The sequence below is a fragment of the Podarcis pityusensis genome (genome assembly GCF_964106645.2).
Source record: "Podarcis pityusensis genome assembly, chromosome: 7".
Lineage (NCBI taxonomy): Eukaryota > Metazoa > Chordata > Lepidosauria > Squamata > Lacertidae > Podarcis > Podarcis pityusensis.
The window spans coordinates 63,229,404-63,248,037 of record NC_138031.1 but is presented as its reverse complement, the minus strand read 5'-3'; positions in this window follow the sequence as shown (position 1 = coordinate 63,248,037).

Sequence of the window (18,634 nt, the reverse complement as noted above, 5' to 3'; positions counted from 1 at the left end):
TGTGACCCTGCAGGTGTTGCTGGACTACAGATCCCATCACCCGTGACCATTAGCCATGCTGGCTGGGGTTGATGGGAGTTGGAGTCCAACATTTAGAGACCCATTTGTTCCCTATCCAGAGGCAGATTTAGGGGAGCACAACTAGTTTGGGTGCACTGGGCGCAGAGCCTCTGGGAAGCTGCAGAGGATGCCACAACTGTTATTTAGAATGGAGTGTGCGAGAGGCAGCAGGGCACTGAATTTTGGAGTTGCATAGGGTGCCACTGAAATTTGAGCCCTCAAGGTCCACCACTGCCCTGTCCTTTTTAAACAACTTCTGGGAGGAATACTGTGAAAGCAGAGAACATCTCCAATGTATTGTTGTTGGCTTGGGGAAAACAACCTTCTGTCCACCACCCCAAGTTGAGTCAAAATGGGGCATGGAAGGTATTTTAAAGCTGCAGGCCTGCCCTCTTTGTCTCCCACCAAGTGGAAAGCAGCCGAGCAACCATGATGGTCCTTTTGTTTTGCAGTCCCCCCGACAGGTATGAAGATTGGGGTCCATCCAACATAGTTGATGGGTTTGGTTTGGTTTTCAAGCCTGGAATGAATAATTCAGCCCTGTATGTACAGGAAAGCATATCCCCAGAGTGGCTGGGGAAACCCAGCCAGATGGGTGGGGTAGAAATAAATTATTATTATTATTATTATTATTATTCCAAATCCTTGCTCACCTATGAAGTTCAGTGGGTGACCTTGGGCACCCATAGTGCACAGTATTTATTAGGAAGGCTTACTGTGAAGTTTAAATGAATTCAACGAACACCATGATGAGCTCATCAGAGGATGGGCAGGAGATAAATATCCTCACTGCCACTTAAGCACATTTGCAAGAGTGTGATATGATTGCTCCATCTGCACCCTGGTCCAGTCTGTTTTTTAGCTGGGAATGAAGTAAGTGAATCTAATATCCTTATGCCCAGCATTTCTCTCTTCCTATCTAAATTGCTGGAGTGCTGTTCCTGCAACTGCAATACATTCGGCACATTTTTTGTCTGACATTGTGCTAGCATGCTGGTGGATACATCCTTTAAAAAACTTTTAAAGCTGTCTTAAACATGTTAAACTCTCTGAAGTGGTGCTTCTATTGCAAGCGTAGACCAAGCCTCAATCTGCCTCCAGGATTTTCCATGAGAACCACAGCATAGTTTCCAATCCCAAAGACACCCCCCAACACTTTATTTTGCAAGCTCATTTTTGTTTTGCACCCCGGCAAAGCTTTCTTTAACCACTTTCTTCCAGTGTGAACAGCAGGCTGAACTCTAACAAAGTCTCTCTTGTTGTTCCCATTTGGCAGAAGGGGCTTTAGGTGTGACAGGGCTTGTGCAGGAGCATATCAGTGCTCAGAGCCAAACTGTCTGGTCCTTCCACCCATATTCAATTCAGAAGATGGCCTTAGATTCCCAAGTCATAAAATTATAGAATTGTAGAACTGGAAAGGACCCAGACGATCATCTACTTCAGGGTTCCCCAAACTTTGGCCCCCATCTGTTTTTGGACTACAACTCCCATCATCCTTAGCTAGCAGGACCAGTGGTCAGGGATGATGGGGTTGTAGTCCAAAACAGCTGGAGGCCCAAGTTTGGGGAACTCTGATCTAGTCCATCCCCCTGCAATGCAGGAATAAACAGCTGTCCCATATGGGGATCAAGCCTGCAACCTTGGTGTTATCAGCATCATGCTCTAACCAGTTTCCCAGCATGGTCAATATGAGGTCCAAAGTTTCATTACAGGGAGCAGCATTGGTTTCTCTCTACAAGGCTCCAGTTTTCCAGTGCCAACTAAGGCTAACCCCAACTTACATGGGAGCGAGTGCCCATTGACTTCAGTAGGACTTTGGTTAGGCTTGCGCAATGCACGAAACCTCTTGTGACTGAAGCCATGCATATGTCACTGCTGGGATGCCATGGTAGCGCAGACCTACAGGAGAGGAAGAGCTGGCAAAAGGTTTGTATTCAGGGGAAGGAGCTGAGGATGACACACTGCCCAGGCATGTCAGAGCGGCCTCCCTGAAACCCCGCCATTCAGCAGTTTCAGAGGACAGGAGTATAGTGGCATGGAGGAGCAAGGTTACTGAGTCCAAGGAGGAGCACCAATTAGCCTGTGATGCAGTGGGTGGAAATGTACAGCTCCATGATTGGAGAAGAGCCTGCCCAGCTGGATTCACTCGGCTTATTTGTGCATCAAATAATAACCTTTGTTTGACTTCTGAGTGGGCAGCAGACACTGCAAGATTCAAATCACTCACTGCTCCCGAGTGATCTTATCTTACTGTCGTGACAGTAAAAAGATTGCCATCACCACAGCCATGAAGCACAAAACATTTCCCCATTTCATCGTTCAGATAGTTACCACTATGTGTCTCTTAAATTACACTGACGAGAGATTGTCATGTCTATACAGGGTGCAAATATACGATGCATTACAACAATAGTAGGAATTGTGTTTGTTAAGGCTGGAAGAATACCAGCCCCTCGCCCAACAAACTAGACACAATTAGGAAAATTTGGGAACAGCACCATGTAATCCAACTATCAGCGATGTTATGAAAGAAACATAATTGTGCTGATGTGCTAGACAAAGGAGTTTGATAGTTGAAGGGGTGGACTTCAGTCATAAGAGTTACCTATAACTTCAATATTTAATATTCATATTTTGTTAGATTTGTTACACTAGCACAGTGATGACTTAGGATGTATTTACTCTTTTGGGGTAGCTTCCCCCCTGCGTAATTTTGTTATTAGAAAGCTGTGTAGCATGAAAATACTGTAGCTGAATAAAACAGTAAAGTTAAGTTACCAGCAAGTCTAAAGTATAACTACAGATATATCAAATGGTGTTGATAGAGGTGTGAATTCCAGGAAGCAGCTATGAGTAGAAACAGGAAGTGGAGTGACACTCTGTTCTCTCTATCCCAAGCCAGGTGAGAAAGTTCAAGTTCAATGTTTAGACAAAGAGATATGTTTTTAGGAAGGTTGAGTATTGTTTCAGCAACATTATCAATCCAGGTATCAGCAGAGCTAGAATTTGCCCTGATACCATGAGATCAAAGCTATATGTGTTTACCTGGATGTGAGTCCCATTGATCGCCGTGGTACTTACTTCTGAGTAGACAATGCACAGCACTGAACTATATCGGTTCCTAAGTCCATAAACTGAGTAGGGTCCTGTAATTTTACCAGCTGCAGAAATGTAAGAATTCTACCATCAGTAACAGGAAAAACTGCCTCTGGTGGAACTCTGTCCTGTTCCATTCTTAAAGGTAGAAGAAGATTCATCTTGACTTGTCAGCCCTAATCAACTTTCTTCTTACTAAAATTAAAATAAGAGAAAAGTCTAAACAAAAGTGAGAGTCAAGATCTAAACTTAAGCTCTTACTTTTCCTTGAAGAAAGAGGTGATTTTATAAAGTTATGCAAAATGTCAAACATTGGGTTATCTGCTGGCATGTTTCACAATCATGGCGTTCACCAACCCACCAAGAATATATGAATCCTTAAAAGGCTACTTTCAGTGGGGTTTATGTGAGTTCATTACACAACAATGGCATCATGAAGCATTGATCACCATGTATATATGAGTCACCACAGATCAAACATTCAGACAGAGCTTCCTATCACTGCAGCAACCATACCTCAATGGAAGCAAGTTCACATGGGAGTCATTGAGCAATTTTATTTGCATGGATTTGTGTCACAGTGATTTATCAGGTTACTGATGAGTGGCATACACGTGGCTGCAGTCCAGTCTTTAAGAACATAAGGAAAGCTCTGCTGGATCAGCCCCAAGTCCTATCTAGTTCAGCATCCACAGATGTCCATGGAAAGCCTGGAAGCAGAACCTGAGAACAAAAGTCTTCCATCCACATAGTGTGATTTGTTGATTCCTCACCACCACACACACATTCTTTAGCAGGTAAAATGTTTACCTAACAAGTCTTTAATCCAGTCAGAAGAATGAAACGCACCACAAAGGGGCAAATCTTCATATAATCTTTAGATTATCTCTTGCATTATTGTTGGACGATACTACTGAATGTAAAGTCCTTTTACTTCTCTGAATAAATTGAATAAGGCCAGGAAGAGGGACACTTGCTTCTTCTCACTGACTGTGTGTCTGCGTCAAGCACCATCAGAAATCACTTTCAGCTAAGCAGTTTTTCTACTCCTTCATAATGTTAAGTAAATACATCTAGCTATCACCAGCAAGCTGCCAAGGGAGAGGCTCTTTTTTCTTTTTCTTTTTTAAGAGAATGGGAGTAATTTTGTTTTCGCCATCATTAAACAACTGGCAGACAGAAACCCTTGTTGTATAAATGCTGGCATAAGATCTATGTGTACATCCAGATTTACTTACTTGTCCTAGAAATAATTTCCAAAGTGGAATGCACTCCACATTCAAGGTAGATTCAGGAGGCGGCATTGAAAATGTCCCATGAAAACTTGTTATAGGCTGCACATCAAAACAGAAAGACTTGCCTTCATTTCTAAAACAGAAGGTTCTTTTTACCTGGACTTCTCCATGATTTTTATAATGGAGTATTAAAAGGAGAAGTTTGGCTGTGGTAAGGCATAAAAAGAACATTGAGGGAATCCCATTGATTCCCTTCATAACAACTGGTCACAAACCAACACAGTCTCAAATGCAATTAAACCCTTTGATGTCAACAGCTTAAGTGTGCTTAACTTTGTGTTGGACCAGGGCCACTCTGGAGACCTTCAAAATGTATTTGTGCCCTAGAATAGGGTTGCCAATTTGGAGCCTTTGCAGTTAACGTACATACACATATTTAACTTATTTTCCTAAGCACATCTTTATTTTGTCCTGCATCAACAGCTGATGGTAGGTTTCAGGACATACAAAGTGATTATTATCTTAAAGCCGACTGCAAAAATGTGATTCTGGTTTTTTTTGGGGGGGGGGGAGATAGACAAATCCCCCATTTAAAGTGTGGAGCCCTTTAGGCATTTCTCTTTGGCTGCTTGTCCTCTCAAATGCTGCTCATTAATGGCTGGATCCTGAAGACATTATTCAGACAAAACCTCCATTGTAGAGTCAGACAATAAGACTCAATCCTGCTAAAATTTACATGTGTGCTTAATTTTACCCAGTGAGTCATTCAGCAGATTTCAGCAAGCCTTTAGATCAGGGTCTGGGATGTAGTAATAAAGTTTTGTAGATGTTTTGCCTTGGGACAAGGGATCTGAAACTTGGCTGATCTTTCGTACCACAAAGGTCCATATTATGACAGTGATTGTATTGTTCCTTAGGGCTGTTGGGTCACTCCTGAGATTCTCACCTAACACACAGTACTGTAACTCGTCGTTTCTTACACCCAAGGTAAGCCGTTCCTTAGCTTGACGCCACTTTGAGGTTTTGGAATTACACAAATTCAGACAGACCATCCTACCTCCTGAGACAGACAAAGAAGTTAAAAGCATTAAACAGGAATTTCCACAGCAGTGCTTGGATGAATATAAAGTTTTCAGTAGGAGCCTTGGGGCAAAATTTATGGCATGATTCAAAGCTCATTCTGGATTAAATTCCATACAAAATGGGAAAAGAAGACTATGGGTGGATCTACACACAGGAAAAACCAGCTATAAATAAGTCAGAAATTAAATCATTATAAGAAAGGGGGGGGGGGAAACACTATGGAAAATTGCAGATAACTTTTTTTTTTGCTCTCCAGCACTATCTGGTGTTGCATGTTTATAATGCATTCAAAACGCTGGGTGTTGGTTTTTTTTTACTAATGTAGCTGAATCCTATATTAAACCATTTGTTGATGATATTTTCTTCTGCATTAAGTTGTATAGCTGTCATCAGTGCAGATCAAACAATCACTGTTTTGTACACTTGGGGGGCCTTGTGCCCTTGGTATGACTAGGCAGAGGGAGGATTGCTGACTTCCTGCACAAATTGTGGTCTTCTTGGAAGTATCTGGTTGGTTACTATAGGAAAGAGGATGCCAAAACTTGATGAACCTTTGGCCTGAATCAGCAAGATTCTTGTGTTTTTAAATTGTTCACAACAATAGACTTAATGTCTATAAAATCAGTGGAAGGTTCTACAGAGGTCCCCCCCCCCCAAATTCTCTTCAATCAGGGATGGGGAACCTGTGGCCTTCCAGATATTGTTTGGCTACAGTTATCATCTCTGACAGCTGGTATCTAACAACATCTGGAGGCAATCTTTTCCGTAACTGAAACCCTTGATTGACCCCTCTGGACAGTGATTGGCAAGATATGAGGTAGTAGTGAACAACAATTGTGTACCCTTTATGGATCCTAGCTGCTCAGACTGGTGTAATGTTGACAAGGACTTAGCTCAGATGCTGTGATACAACCCACTCCACCCCCCAACCTTCTGTTGTCTTGTCAACAGCAATAGCTGGCCAGAATGACACATCTCCACTCCCTTCTTTCCCAACTAGTAGGATTCAGCGGTGGAAACACAGAGACAGAAAATGACTAAAGTCACACAGAGCCTGGTATTGTATTGAGAGTTGCCGCTGACCGTGCTTCCCTATGGATGGATCACTCTATACTGCCAAAATGAAAAGAAGCTGAGAGCAGAGGAAGGGAAGGAAACAGGACTCGGTTTCTGTAAGGAAGGACAATGTGCTATTCAGTTCTGGCACTCAAAAACAAATTCCTGGGCTCAGAATTCTGCAGTTTGAGTAATTGAACCTGTCCATGCCTGGGAGATTTGGGGGTTCTAGTAAAAAAAAAAAAAGGAAAGAAAGTACTATTTATTTTTATTCATTGGGTTTGTTTATTGACCATCCAATTATGACCGTTCACAACAAAATAACTGGAGAGTTCACAATATATTAATAAAACAATAAAAATACCACCCATAAAACCATCACATGTAGGTAAAACCAGGAATTTACAGATCCTCATGTCAGTACAGCAAACAATAAGAGCAATTTAGATGACCCAGCCATATACTCATACCGCCCAAAGGTCTGGATGAATAGGTGTGCCTTGAGGTGTTCCTCAAGGATCAATCGCTGGCATCTCCATGTAGGGCTGGCAAATATTCCTTGCCTGAAACACCAGAAAGCCACTGCTAGATGGCATGGGCAGTACTGAGTTAGAGGGTCCACCAGTCTGACTCTGTATAATAAGGCTGAGTTCCTGTGTTCCTTTGTCCCCATACAGATCTGCTGGTCTGCACTGTTGCATGAAACGAGGATGAACCTGCAATATACCTAAGGCTTCCTGGGGGCTGAACGTTGCTTGGGGAAGATTGACAGCTATAAGCAAGCCATCTGCCACTGAGGACATCTTGTTTGACTCATTACCGATCATCACATCACAAGAAGCTTCAATAAGCTTCCCAAGAATCCCAGGGATTCCTTAGAACAAAGCCTGGAATCCATTGTTCTTAGGGGTTGCTGCAGGTTTACAATAATTTTGATATCATTTACTTTGGGAACATGCAAACTTTGGACATCATTTCAATCTTGTAACCTTGCTTTATATAACTTCTTGGCTCCTCCCCTCATTCCACATACACCAACATCCTCTCCCTCACCTTTCATTTATTTTCAGACAGGTATACTTCCCAAGGCTTTCTCATCATTCAAGGCAGAAGATACAACTGTTGCCCTCCATGCCCCAGCTTTGTTGCTAAAAATAATTCCTTTTGGTACAGTTGCCTGAAGGAGCATCTCTATCCCAGTTGCTCAGACCGGATACTGAAGCCCAGCTCTGAGGGCCTTCTGGTGGTTCCCTCTCTGTGAGAAGTGAAATTACAGGGAACCAGGCAGAAGGCCTTTTCAGTGGCTGCATCCACCCTGTGGAACACCCTCTCGGTAGATGTCAAAGAGTTGAACAACTGTATAAGTTTTCGTAGACATCTGAAGGCAGCCCTCTTTCGGGAAGTTTTTAATGTTTGATGGTGTGCTTTTGTTGGAAGCCACCCAGAGTGGCTGGGGCAACCCAGTCAGATAGGTGAGGTATAAGAAATAAATTATTATTATTGCTTTTTAATGGATCTTCTAATTAGTATTATTTTGTGTGCGCACACACCAGCTTAGCACCCTGTGCAGGGGAACTGCCTGCATTGCCCTAAATTCTGTAGGGAAGTTGTACAGCTCCAATGATCCCTGACCATTGGCGATGCTGGCTGGGGCTGATGGGAGTTGGAGTCCAGCAACATCTGGAAAGCACCAGGATCCTTGTCTCTCTACTCTACTTGCTTATTTTTAGTATGCCAGGGTCTGCTGGAAGATGCAGACTTGCATTAGGACAATGGTTAAGAACTTAATCCCAGAGGTAAAATTAATTGCAGCTGCAGCAATCTGGTGTAGATTAAAGAACACCGCTTTGTAAGTTTCCTGTTAAAATTATCTTTTAAGGCTTTGGGGAAGGAGGGGTAGGGGGAGATTAATATTGTTCAGGACATTGCAATCTTCAATCGTCAGTTTCCAGTCATGTTTTCAAAAGGCTGATTTTTTTGTAGTTATGAAACCTTTAGCATTGAACATAATCTTTCTGATCATTGCCCAGATATCCAACAAGACAATGGTGGGTAGGTGTACGTTTAAATCACAGACTAATGCCACATATTTCATATAAGCTGCTTACAAACAATAACATGCATCAGGTAAAAACTCCATTTTGGTTTCATTGCTCAAATCTTTAAAGAACTCAGATCAAAACACTTCAACGTTGAGTCCTGAAGCTTAGTAGTCTCTGGGCATGATCTACCAGAGTTCTCATCTGTGCAGACATCGGTGAAATTAAGAGGAACTACACAAGAGGGATGTGGGTGGCGCTGTGGGTTAAACCACAGAGCCTAGGACTTGCCGATCAGAAGGTCGGCGGTTCGAATCCCTGCGATGGGGTGAGCTCCTGTTGCTCAGTCCCTGCTCCTGCCAACCTAGCAGTTCGAAAGCACGTCAAAGTGCAAGTAGATAAATAGGTACCGCTCCGGCAGGAAGGTAAACGGCATTTCCGTGTGCTGCTCTGGTTCACCAGAAGCGGCTTAGTCATGCTGGCCACATGACCCGGAAGCTGTACACCGGCTCCCTCAGCCAATAAAGCTAGATGAACGCCGCAACCCCAGAGTCGGCCACGACTGGACCTAATGGTCAGGGGTCCCTTTACCTTTACCTTTACACAAGAGCACAACCTGCCAGGAAGTTTTCCTGGGCAAGCTTGATTGACACGAAAGAGCCTCACTATCCTCTCAGGCAGCTCCCATTTAGTTCAATGGGATTCTGAATCAATGCATAGAGCTCAGCTTCTGAAAAATCTGTTTTTATCAGAGCAGAAAGGAGTTGCCTACTGCCATATCCTGAAGGGTCCCTGACTTTAGCTGGTGTTGGACATGAATGCCTTATTTACATTAGAACACAGTGAAGCTAACCCCCATCCCACCTGCATTCCAGCTTGGGAGAAAGGTGGGAAATAAATTTATTTACTAATAATAATGGCAAATTTCTTCCTCATTCTCAGGTCTTATTAGAATTTCTTCAGAACTTTTGGAGGGCACAGGGTTTAGTGTACTTTATCATTGCCAAGTGTCCATGGATGGTGTATGTGTTTTTCTTTCCACTAAATATTTCTACAGCATCTTATACGCCTCCTTCCAACAACTCCTGCAGCCAAGCTGGTGCCCACTATATTGCTTTGCCACATCAGTGAAGCAGAGAGAGGGGTCTTGTTGCCTCAGCAGCCCAAGACCTCCATACACACAGCCCATGCTTGCACCCTGGAAAGGTCACCTTGGTGCTGCTAAAGCAGCAAAAGCAACGCGGGAGGCAGTAGTTATGAGTTACCGGTCTCTGCAGCCACAGCAGGCGCTGTGATTCTCCAGCAGTTTGGCTTCACCCCCCAGAGGTGCACTCCATTGTCTCCTGAGACAGACAGATGCCAACAATAACTCTGCAGCCTCCTTGGCTTGCTCCACTTCCTGATACGAAAAAGGCCCACAGGATGACCTGCTTTATAATGTTTCTGGCTTAACTGAAGCATGGGAGCCATGGCTACTGAATACCTAGGATTGGTGTGTCTGCTGATTTTGTTTTAAGGGAAGTATTTCCTTTGACCTTTTAAAAAAAGAAAACCACACTGATGCCTTTAAAGGTTATGTTTAACAAAGTAAGAACAAGCAGCTATCAGTGAAGAGTAGGCAACCTCCCAGTGCTAACAGGAAAGCCCACTGGAGGATGTCATGGGGTTTGCAGGAAAGATGAGCACCCAGGAAGGCTGCAGAGTGCAGACCACCAGAGAAAAGATATGTAAAATGAAAGAGAAGACCCTCACAAATGTTCTTTGGCTCACCTTGAAAGTAAGATAAACAAAGCAAAACCCTGCACTCCACCCATGAGAATGTTGCTAAAATTTTCACTCATCTTCAATAACTTTCAAATGCAATTTCTATATCATTAATTCATGGAAAATGGTTAAAAATAATGCAGATTTTTGTGTGTGTGCTTGGGCGTGAAACCCTGCACTATTTTGAAAATATACTTTTCAAACAGTGTAATCCATAGCCCAGAACAATATATTTATGGGATCAATAGGAACTAACCAGTTAAAGCACGAATATTTCAACTTAACTGGCCACACAATCCTATGCAATTTTTTAAGGAAGTTAGCTCCATTGAGCTCAGTGGCACCTACCTCTGAATAGAAAGCAGGACTGCACAACTCACTATGGATCAAAATTAAGACTTCATTAAGATTTACAGTACAATCCTGTTTTCATGAAACATTTTCAACGCTGCCCGTTTTCAGAGCAGACAGTTTTAAAAAGAAAGTCAAGTACAAAAAAGGGAATAGTTTGTTTCCATTTTATTGTTTAATTACTTTATTTCATGTATCATGATCATCATTTTGCATTATGTTTGGTCCCACTGTGAAATGTTTTTCTGTAAACAACATAAAAATACAAAAAGGAGGACACAAATTACATAATAAAAGAAAAACAAACCAATAACTTGTCCCGCCCCCAAACACATTTAAAAGACCATATAATGATCATCAGCCCAAGGCCTGGTTGTAGAGAGATGTTTTCACCTGGCACTTAAAGATATGTTATGAAGGTGCCAGGTGAGCATCTCTGGGGAGAGAACATTCCACAAACAGGGAGCCACTGCAGAAAAGGCCCGTTCTTGTGTTGCCACCCTCTGAACCTCTTGTGGAAGAGGCTCAAGTGATGATTGCAGGGTCACTACCAAGCAAGCAACAACTATATGAAAAATAATTTATTGTTAATCCCTCCCCCCAAGGTATGGAGACACGTTAATGTGTCTCATGCAACATGTTTGTCAACATGACTAAGAATCATTTCCATTAATCACAGTTCTTATAAAATTTGGTAAACCATTAAAAGGAAATGCATTGAAATTCAACCAAGGGGAAGTGAGGAAGTCACTTAACAATGTTAATAAGTGTAATTTTTAATAAGGTTATGATTTATGTTTGTTTGTTATATGTATTTGTTTATAATTTTGTGGAAATCAATAAAAAAAATTGGGGGGGGGGGAGAATCATTTCTACTAATACTGCCTTTTTTCATTTCTGATACATTCTGTGTGCACCGTGAATTGATTTTGAGGAGACGCCACCATAAAAGGAGCATGGAGAAACTCTAAATCTTTTCCTAAGCTTTTGGCGCCCTCATGTGTCTAGTCCTGTTTAAGGCTAGAGAATTTTTTTTTTGTCAATCGCATCCTTGCAAAATGGCAAGAGCAACTGGCACTGTGTGTGTCACAGTTTGTACTTGACGGGCAGGTATCAACTGGCATTCTTTTCACAAGTATGCTGAAATAACAACACGAAGAACATGATTAAAAAATAATTGCTTGGTTGCCAGGAAGTAGCATGGCTTAGCTTTTCCTTTACAGCAGTGGCAGGAGGCAGGTAGAGTTAGGCTTACCAGATGTCCCTGGTTCCCGGGCACAGTCCCCAGATTCACCAATCTGTCCCTGGACAAAATCCATCCCCAGAATGTCCCCAGAATTTAATTAATGTCCCCTGATTTTTCCCAGAGAATGGGAAAGCCAAGCTGAGGAGGTGCAGGACAGGCCCTTCCCTCACACACTGGGCCACCGCTCTTGCCCTCCAAGCAGCCGCCCCACCCACCTGTCACTCTCCTTGGGCATCCCCAAGTACCAGCAGCAGCAGCAGCCGCCCCAGCAGCAGCCAGAGGCACAGCATGCTCGGTGATGGCCACAGCACCAGCAGCAAGAAGGTGTTTGGCACCTCCACCGCTGCACCATTGGGCAGTCTCACTGCTCTTCTGCACAGAGCCCGACCTCTCTGGCTGTGTGGCACACGGGCAGAGAGAGAGAGAGAGAGAGAGAGAGGAGAGGGAGGGAGGCGGAGGCGAGCTGTGCCCCCTGCGGTGGGAGCAAGTCAGCGGGGCCTGTCGCAAATACCTCGCGGTGCTTTTAGCAGAATGCTCAGAGTCCCAGGTTCTTTAGTGCAGTATTTATTATTGTGAGCTGAATATATATATACAAATATCTACAGAAGCAGTTCATATAATCAGACAGAGTACGTGGCTGCACCTTGAGGCAAAAAGAAGACACTCCTCTACACCACCACAATTACTATTGGACAGGCTTCCCTTTTAAACTGGTGACAGCCAGCACCTCCACAGAGAGTATTGCATCAGCCTGTTGTATAATCTAGCAAACTGAAGCCTGCAGACTTACTTACACAGCATCCTGTGAATCCCAACAGGGCCAGCGGTGTGACCAGCAGGAGAGAAGAGACGTGCAATGGACGGCGCTTGACTAGGTGAGGAGGAGAGAAGAGAGGGATTGGGGGTGGTGACCAGATGCTTCGGAGAGGCAAGATTGGGTTGCTTTACCCACCGAGGAAGCGAGGGGGGCGGGGAGCAGGAGAGATTTTGCCAGATTTCACTGAGGGTGGCAACCCCAGGAAGTGTTGGCTTGACAACAGTGCATTATGAAAAGGATATAGGGTATTAGTAGACCAGAAGCTTAATATGCTTCAACAGGCTGATGCAGCAGTAAAAAATGATAATGTAATTCTAGGCTGCATCAACAGAAGTACAGTGTCCAGATCAAGGGAAGTAATAGTACCTGTCAGGGCTGCCTCAAGTCTCAGCTCACAAAAGACCAACGCCTTTCTTTTCTTATATACAAAAGTGTTTATTGCAGTTCATTGTTTGCTTCAGATCCGAGGCGCGCAGCCCTACGTCTGCTAGGCTTAGACCGCTGAAGTCCCTTCTGAATCTGTCCCCGCCCTGCACCAGTTTAAGAGGCTTGCGCTGCTCCACCTCTTTCTCTCTTTCCTTTTCCGCAGGGTCTTTCTGCCCGCTGGGGTTTCGCCCCTCCTGGATTCCTCCGACGCGGAATCAGACTGCTCTTGCCCCCTCCTGCGGGCTTTGGGACCTGGCCCCTCCTCCGGGCTCCCTGTACTTCCGCTCGCCTCTACATTTGAACTTGGCGCGCGCCCCCAACCTCTAACTTTCCTTTTGACAGCTACGCTACTCCCTTCACTACTCCCCTCCCCTTCCGGGAGGGTGGCTTGCTCCGACCTCCCTCCTTTCTCTACTGCCGGAGCCGCCTCCCCTGATACACTGGAACCTCCACCCCCTTCGCTGCACTCTGGCGGGGAGGCTGGTCCTGACGCCCAGCTGCCACTTTGGGATCCCCCGCTGGCCCCCTGCTCCTGACAAGTCCCCCCTGGGGCTCCCCTGGCCTTGACCACCGGCGCCCCCTTCTGGGAATCCTCTGATTCGCTGGAAAGACTCATGGAATCTCTAGAGTCATTGTCATCCTCTTCCTCGCTGTCCTGGGATTCATCCCCATCGCTCTCCATCTCCTGCCTACCCTGTGCCTCTGTCCCTGAACCCCTGACAGTACCCTATTCTCCCTTGGTCAGGCCACACCTGGAGTCCTTTGTCCAGTTCTGAGCACCACAGTTTAAGAAGGATATGGACAAGCTGGAATGTGTGCTGAGAAGGTCAGCCAATATGATATTGGGTCTGGAAACCAAGCCTTATGAGCCGAAGCGAATCTGGGTTGGCCAGGTTGGTTCTGTCAAGAGATTGGGATCGGATCAGATCCCAGCCTTGCAAAGGAGCACAGGGCTAGTTTGGGGAGGGTGGCATGAGTAAAAGGTAAAGGGATCCCTGACCATTAGGTCTAGTTGTGGCCGACTCTGGGGTTGCGGCGCTCATCTCGCTTTATTGGCCGAGGCAGCCGGCCCATTGTATGCCTCACTCTTCCCAGACCTACTCTCTTTTGGCCTGTATTTTGGAGCTTTATAATTTAGGAAGACTATGGAAGAACTGGTTGACAAGTTTTATCAGTCGCTGATATATGAGCAGATTTTATTTGCTGCTATTCTGGGCTCACCTAATAGCAACAGTTCTGCTACTCCTCCTTGCCAAAGTTGCGCTTTGTGTGTGGAGGGAAAGTGGCAGGTTTAACCTTTTGCGTGGAAGCCTGCTCTCATTTCATTTTAAAGCACATAAATATATATCAGTCATCCCCACCTCCACGCAGTCTCCACTTTTCTTTTCCCCCCAACCGCGGTGGATGACAAGAAGGGCAGATGCCAGGAGCGCAAAAAGTGTAGCACAACAAGCAAGCCGGGCGGGAGATGTGATTGGGGGCAGGGGGGAAGTGTTTCCAAGCCTCAGCCCCCGCCCCAAAAGCAATCGCGGAGAGCGACGGCCGTGAATGAACTGCCGCAGCCCCAAAAAACACAGACACCGAGCAAGCCCTACGGCGTGCCTAGAAGAAAGGAGGAAGAAGAGCCGAGCGGAGGAAGAGAAGGAAGAAGAGGAGACAACAGCTTGCTACCTACCTCCCACCCTTTGCACCCTGCTGCCCACTCTGGCCCCGCTTGCGCTGCTTGTCTTTTTTTTTCTTTCTTCTTTTTTGCAAATCTATGCAATATTGCACTTGACCTTCCCAGCTCGCCAGAGCCGCCAGCACGAGACGGGAAGCCGAGGGGAGAGCAGCAGAGCCGGCGTGAGGCCCCAGCCAAGTGGGTGGGGCTTGAGTCGCCCGCAGCCCAGAAACTGGACGGGGATGGGAGCAGAGAAGATAGAGACCCTGTCTGGGCAGAGGCGAGGTCACGTGGCAGGGAGCTGCGCTCACCTCTTGTAAAAGAGAGGGGGCAGCAGAGGGTCTCTCTCCGACATGTCACACCGCCGCCAAGCTCCCGGATTGCGCATGGGCACGCGCCTCAACACATTTGGAGCCTCCCTCCTCCCTGGCCGGCAAGGAGGGAGGGGGAGGAGCTGCTTCTTTTGAAACCCGGGAAATTTAAGGGACTTTATCAGTCCGGGACAGCAGCGGGACATGGCGCTGGGATAAGGGACTGTCCCGCCAAATAAGGGACAGTTGACAGCTATGCCCAGAAGAAGGCTGGAGAAGGAAGGGTGTGTGTGTGTGTGTGTGTGTGTGTGTGTAAACCTCTGGCCTTTTGTACAGCTGGAAATGTCACTTACTGTACATTTTCTCACCTGGCCTCACTTAGCACCAGCATGCTGTCCCCATAATGTTGCCCCAATGCAGCCCTTGCATTGAAAAGGTTTCCCCACCATTGGGGTAAATGAAAGTCAAAAAGCCCGGTATGTATTTGTTTCCCTACAGTTCCTTTTTCTCAAGCGGAGACGCACTTGGGAAGTTACTACATGTTTCTTTGAAGGTTGAGATGCCTCCTTCCTTCCACAGTTAGTGTGTTTTACAGTGCAGCATGAAAGCATGATTTTTATTGAAAATTAATTGTACAATTTCTCGTTCTTTCTCTAGTAACACTGGCTTACCCTTTCTGAACCAGGCGTGGGGAAAATGAGCCAACACTACCATCTGCTGGTAGTAAACCATATATATTCCTCCTGGATTCACCATGATCTGTTATCTCACTGTTGCAATTGCTTGGGTTTCTTTTTTTCCATACAGAGAGAGCTTTGAATTATATCCTTGCATTGAAAAGTTCACAAGGTGGTATTCCCTTATTTAAAAAAGAAAAAGTTCAGAAGAAGAGGTGCATCTGAGAAAGTGGACTCCGGTCCATGAAAGCTTATGCCATAAAAATTTTGTTCGTATTCAGGGTCCTACAAGAATTAATTGCTGCTCATTTTGTTGCTTTTAATGAACTGATCATTTGTATGATATATATTTGATGATGACTGCTCCTTGATTTATGTTTTCTGATGCTCCGAGTACGTTAGAAGGAGAACAGGATATAGAAATAAATAAACTTAGGTTTTCTGAGGTTTTGCTGCAATAGACGAACGTCGCTGGAAATTTTGCCACTGATATCGAGCCCTACAAATCATAGAATCACAGAATTCCCAGTTTCACCCAGACTTGGGAATTGGATTGCAGCTTGTCTGCCTATTTGTCCAATGGCAGGCTGGCTGCAGCCCCAGTCCCAACACGGGGGCAGATCCGACTGAAGCAGCAGGCTTCACTCTGGTTCGCCCCATGGATTTTAAGAAATAATTTTACAATTTCAAGCTTCAAGGTGTCATATTTACAACAACATATTTCTTTACAATGTTGTAAGATGTAGGTAGAAATAAAGATACATAAAAGAATGCAAATTTGTCACGGCATCCTTCTGTTTGTTTGCTTAAAGAAGGTAGATTTCGATGGGGGGGGGGCTGAGTTATTTATTTATTTATTTTCTGAAAAGGGAGTGGTAGGCCAAATAAGTTTGGAAACCTCCGATGTAAATGTTTCACATTTTATCAAAACTCAAAGCATAGGCATGGTGTCCAAATGTAACCACTTCTTCCTGAAAGGAAAGCTTTCTCTAGTCCTTCCATAGAAAACAAGACATTCCAAACTGACAACTGATGTAGCTATAGATATAGATGCAGAAAGATAGATATCCAACTTCTGCTAATGTGGGCACATGCAAATGTTTGTAGTACAGTACAGTGGAACCTCGGTTCCCGAACACCCACGTTGTCGAACGTTTCAGTTCTCGAATGCCAAAAACCCGGAAGTTAATGCTTCCATTTTCGAACGTTCCTTGGAACTTGAACATCTAACACAGCTTCCGCTGAGTGCAAGAAGCTCTTGCAACCAAACAGAAGCCACACCTCGGTTGTTAAATGTTTCAGAAGTCGAACGGTCTTCCAGAATGGATTACATTTGACAACTGAGGTATCACTGTACATTAAATTATTTTCTGTATGTATGTATGACAAAGAACTCTGTGCAACGCAAAACTTGGCATGTTCTGAATTTATCCCACACAATTTCTCCCTTTTCTTATTCAAGATCTTCTATGCCCTGGGGACTAAACAGTCTATTTCAAGCCTCCTATGGTCACCTGATACACTGGGTGCCTTTGACTCCCATGGTTCTGCTCACATCGCTGACTGTCAGTGGAAGGAAACAGCCAGAGAACAATCTTAGAGAGTGCTAGGCAACATAATAGCAGGTGCTACAGCAGATCTCAACCTATAATTTGGAAAGCTCCAAAAGCAACTGCTGCAGTTCTTTAACACAAATGCAAGCCATAACTAGCAGAGTTCTTAAGATATTGTGTTCCCCCAATTTACACCTTGCCCATGAGAAGATTTGTTACTTGATGCTAACAAGTTCGGGAGAGTTATTTTCCTTTGTTTGCTTTTAATAAGATGATCCCAGTTTAGTTGACTTCAATGGAATTACAGGAAGGTCTGCCCATCAAATGATTAATCCATTTCTTGAACAGATTTAGCCCCCCAAAAGCCTGCAAGGATCAAGAGATTGAAAACACCCTTCTTTTGATCACAGGATTTGATGGTTCAATGGGGAAGAGATTTTTGCTATGTTTGCAATAGACTAGCTTTCTTTCTCATGTCAGCTGCTACTCATTCTTTCTTGCAGGAAAGTGTTTTCTTCACACCCCTCCGAAATGAGGACAAGCTAGAGCCTAGCATATGCTGCAGAGTCTTCTATGATTCCTGTCTGCCAAGCAGGGAGGCATTGTTCAAAAGTAGAAAAATCAAAGAAGACGAAGAAACCACCTAGAGTAGGGAACTAAAGTGCAGTTCTTTGATTTCCATGTGATATTATGTTTTGCAAAGAATAATTGAGCACCTTCACTACCCCTTTGTGTGGTCTGGCTGTACTGAAGCTCTGACACAGCTGGAGCTTTCTGACACAGAAAATTTATTTGCCCTAGCGAGCAGTTCCCATAATGTACCATGTTTGGACTCACAGCATTTCTGACAAGAGAAAAGTCCAGAATGGATGCTGAGCAGAAAAACTTGTGAGGTGCAGGAGGAAACAGCAACATGGGCACCTGATGGCCTAATTGCAGTGCTGTCTATTGCTGGGAAAACAACTTTACTCAGTGACACAACCCTGGTACGCATCCCTATTACAAAACCCTATTATAAAATATCATCATAAAACATGTTCTCCGTTTGGCATGTGTCAAATGCCATGGTCCAGCTGATTCCACTTCATGCCATATATTCTTAGGTTTGTTGGATGAGAACAGCTTCAGCTCCTGGTTATAATTGTTTTAATTATACTGCATTTCCCCTACTGCCTTGAAAACTCCAGTTGATGTGTATGTATATATGATGGATGATTCAGTCTGCTTAGCACAGTGGCATCAGATGGCGCTTGTTTATAC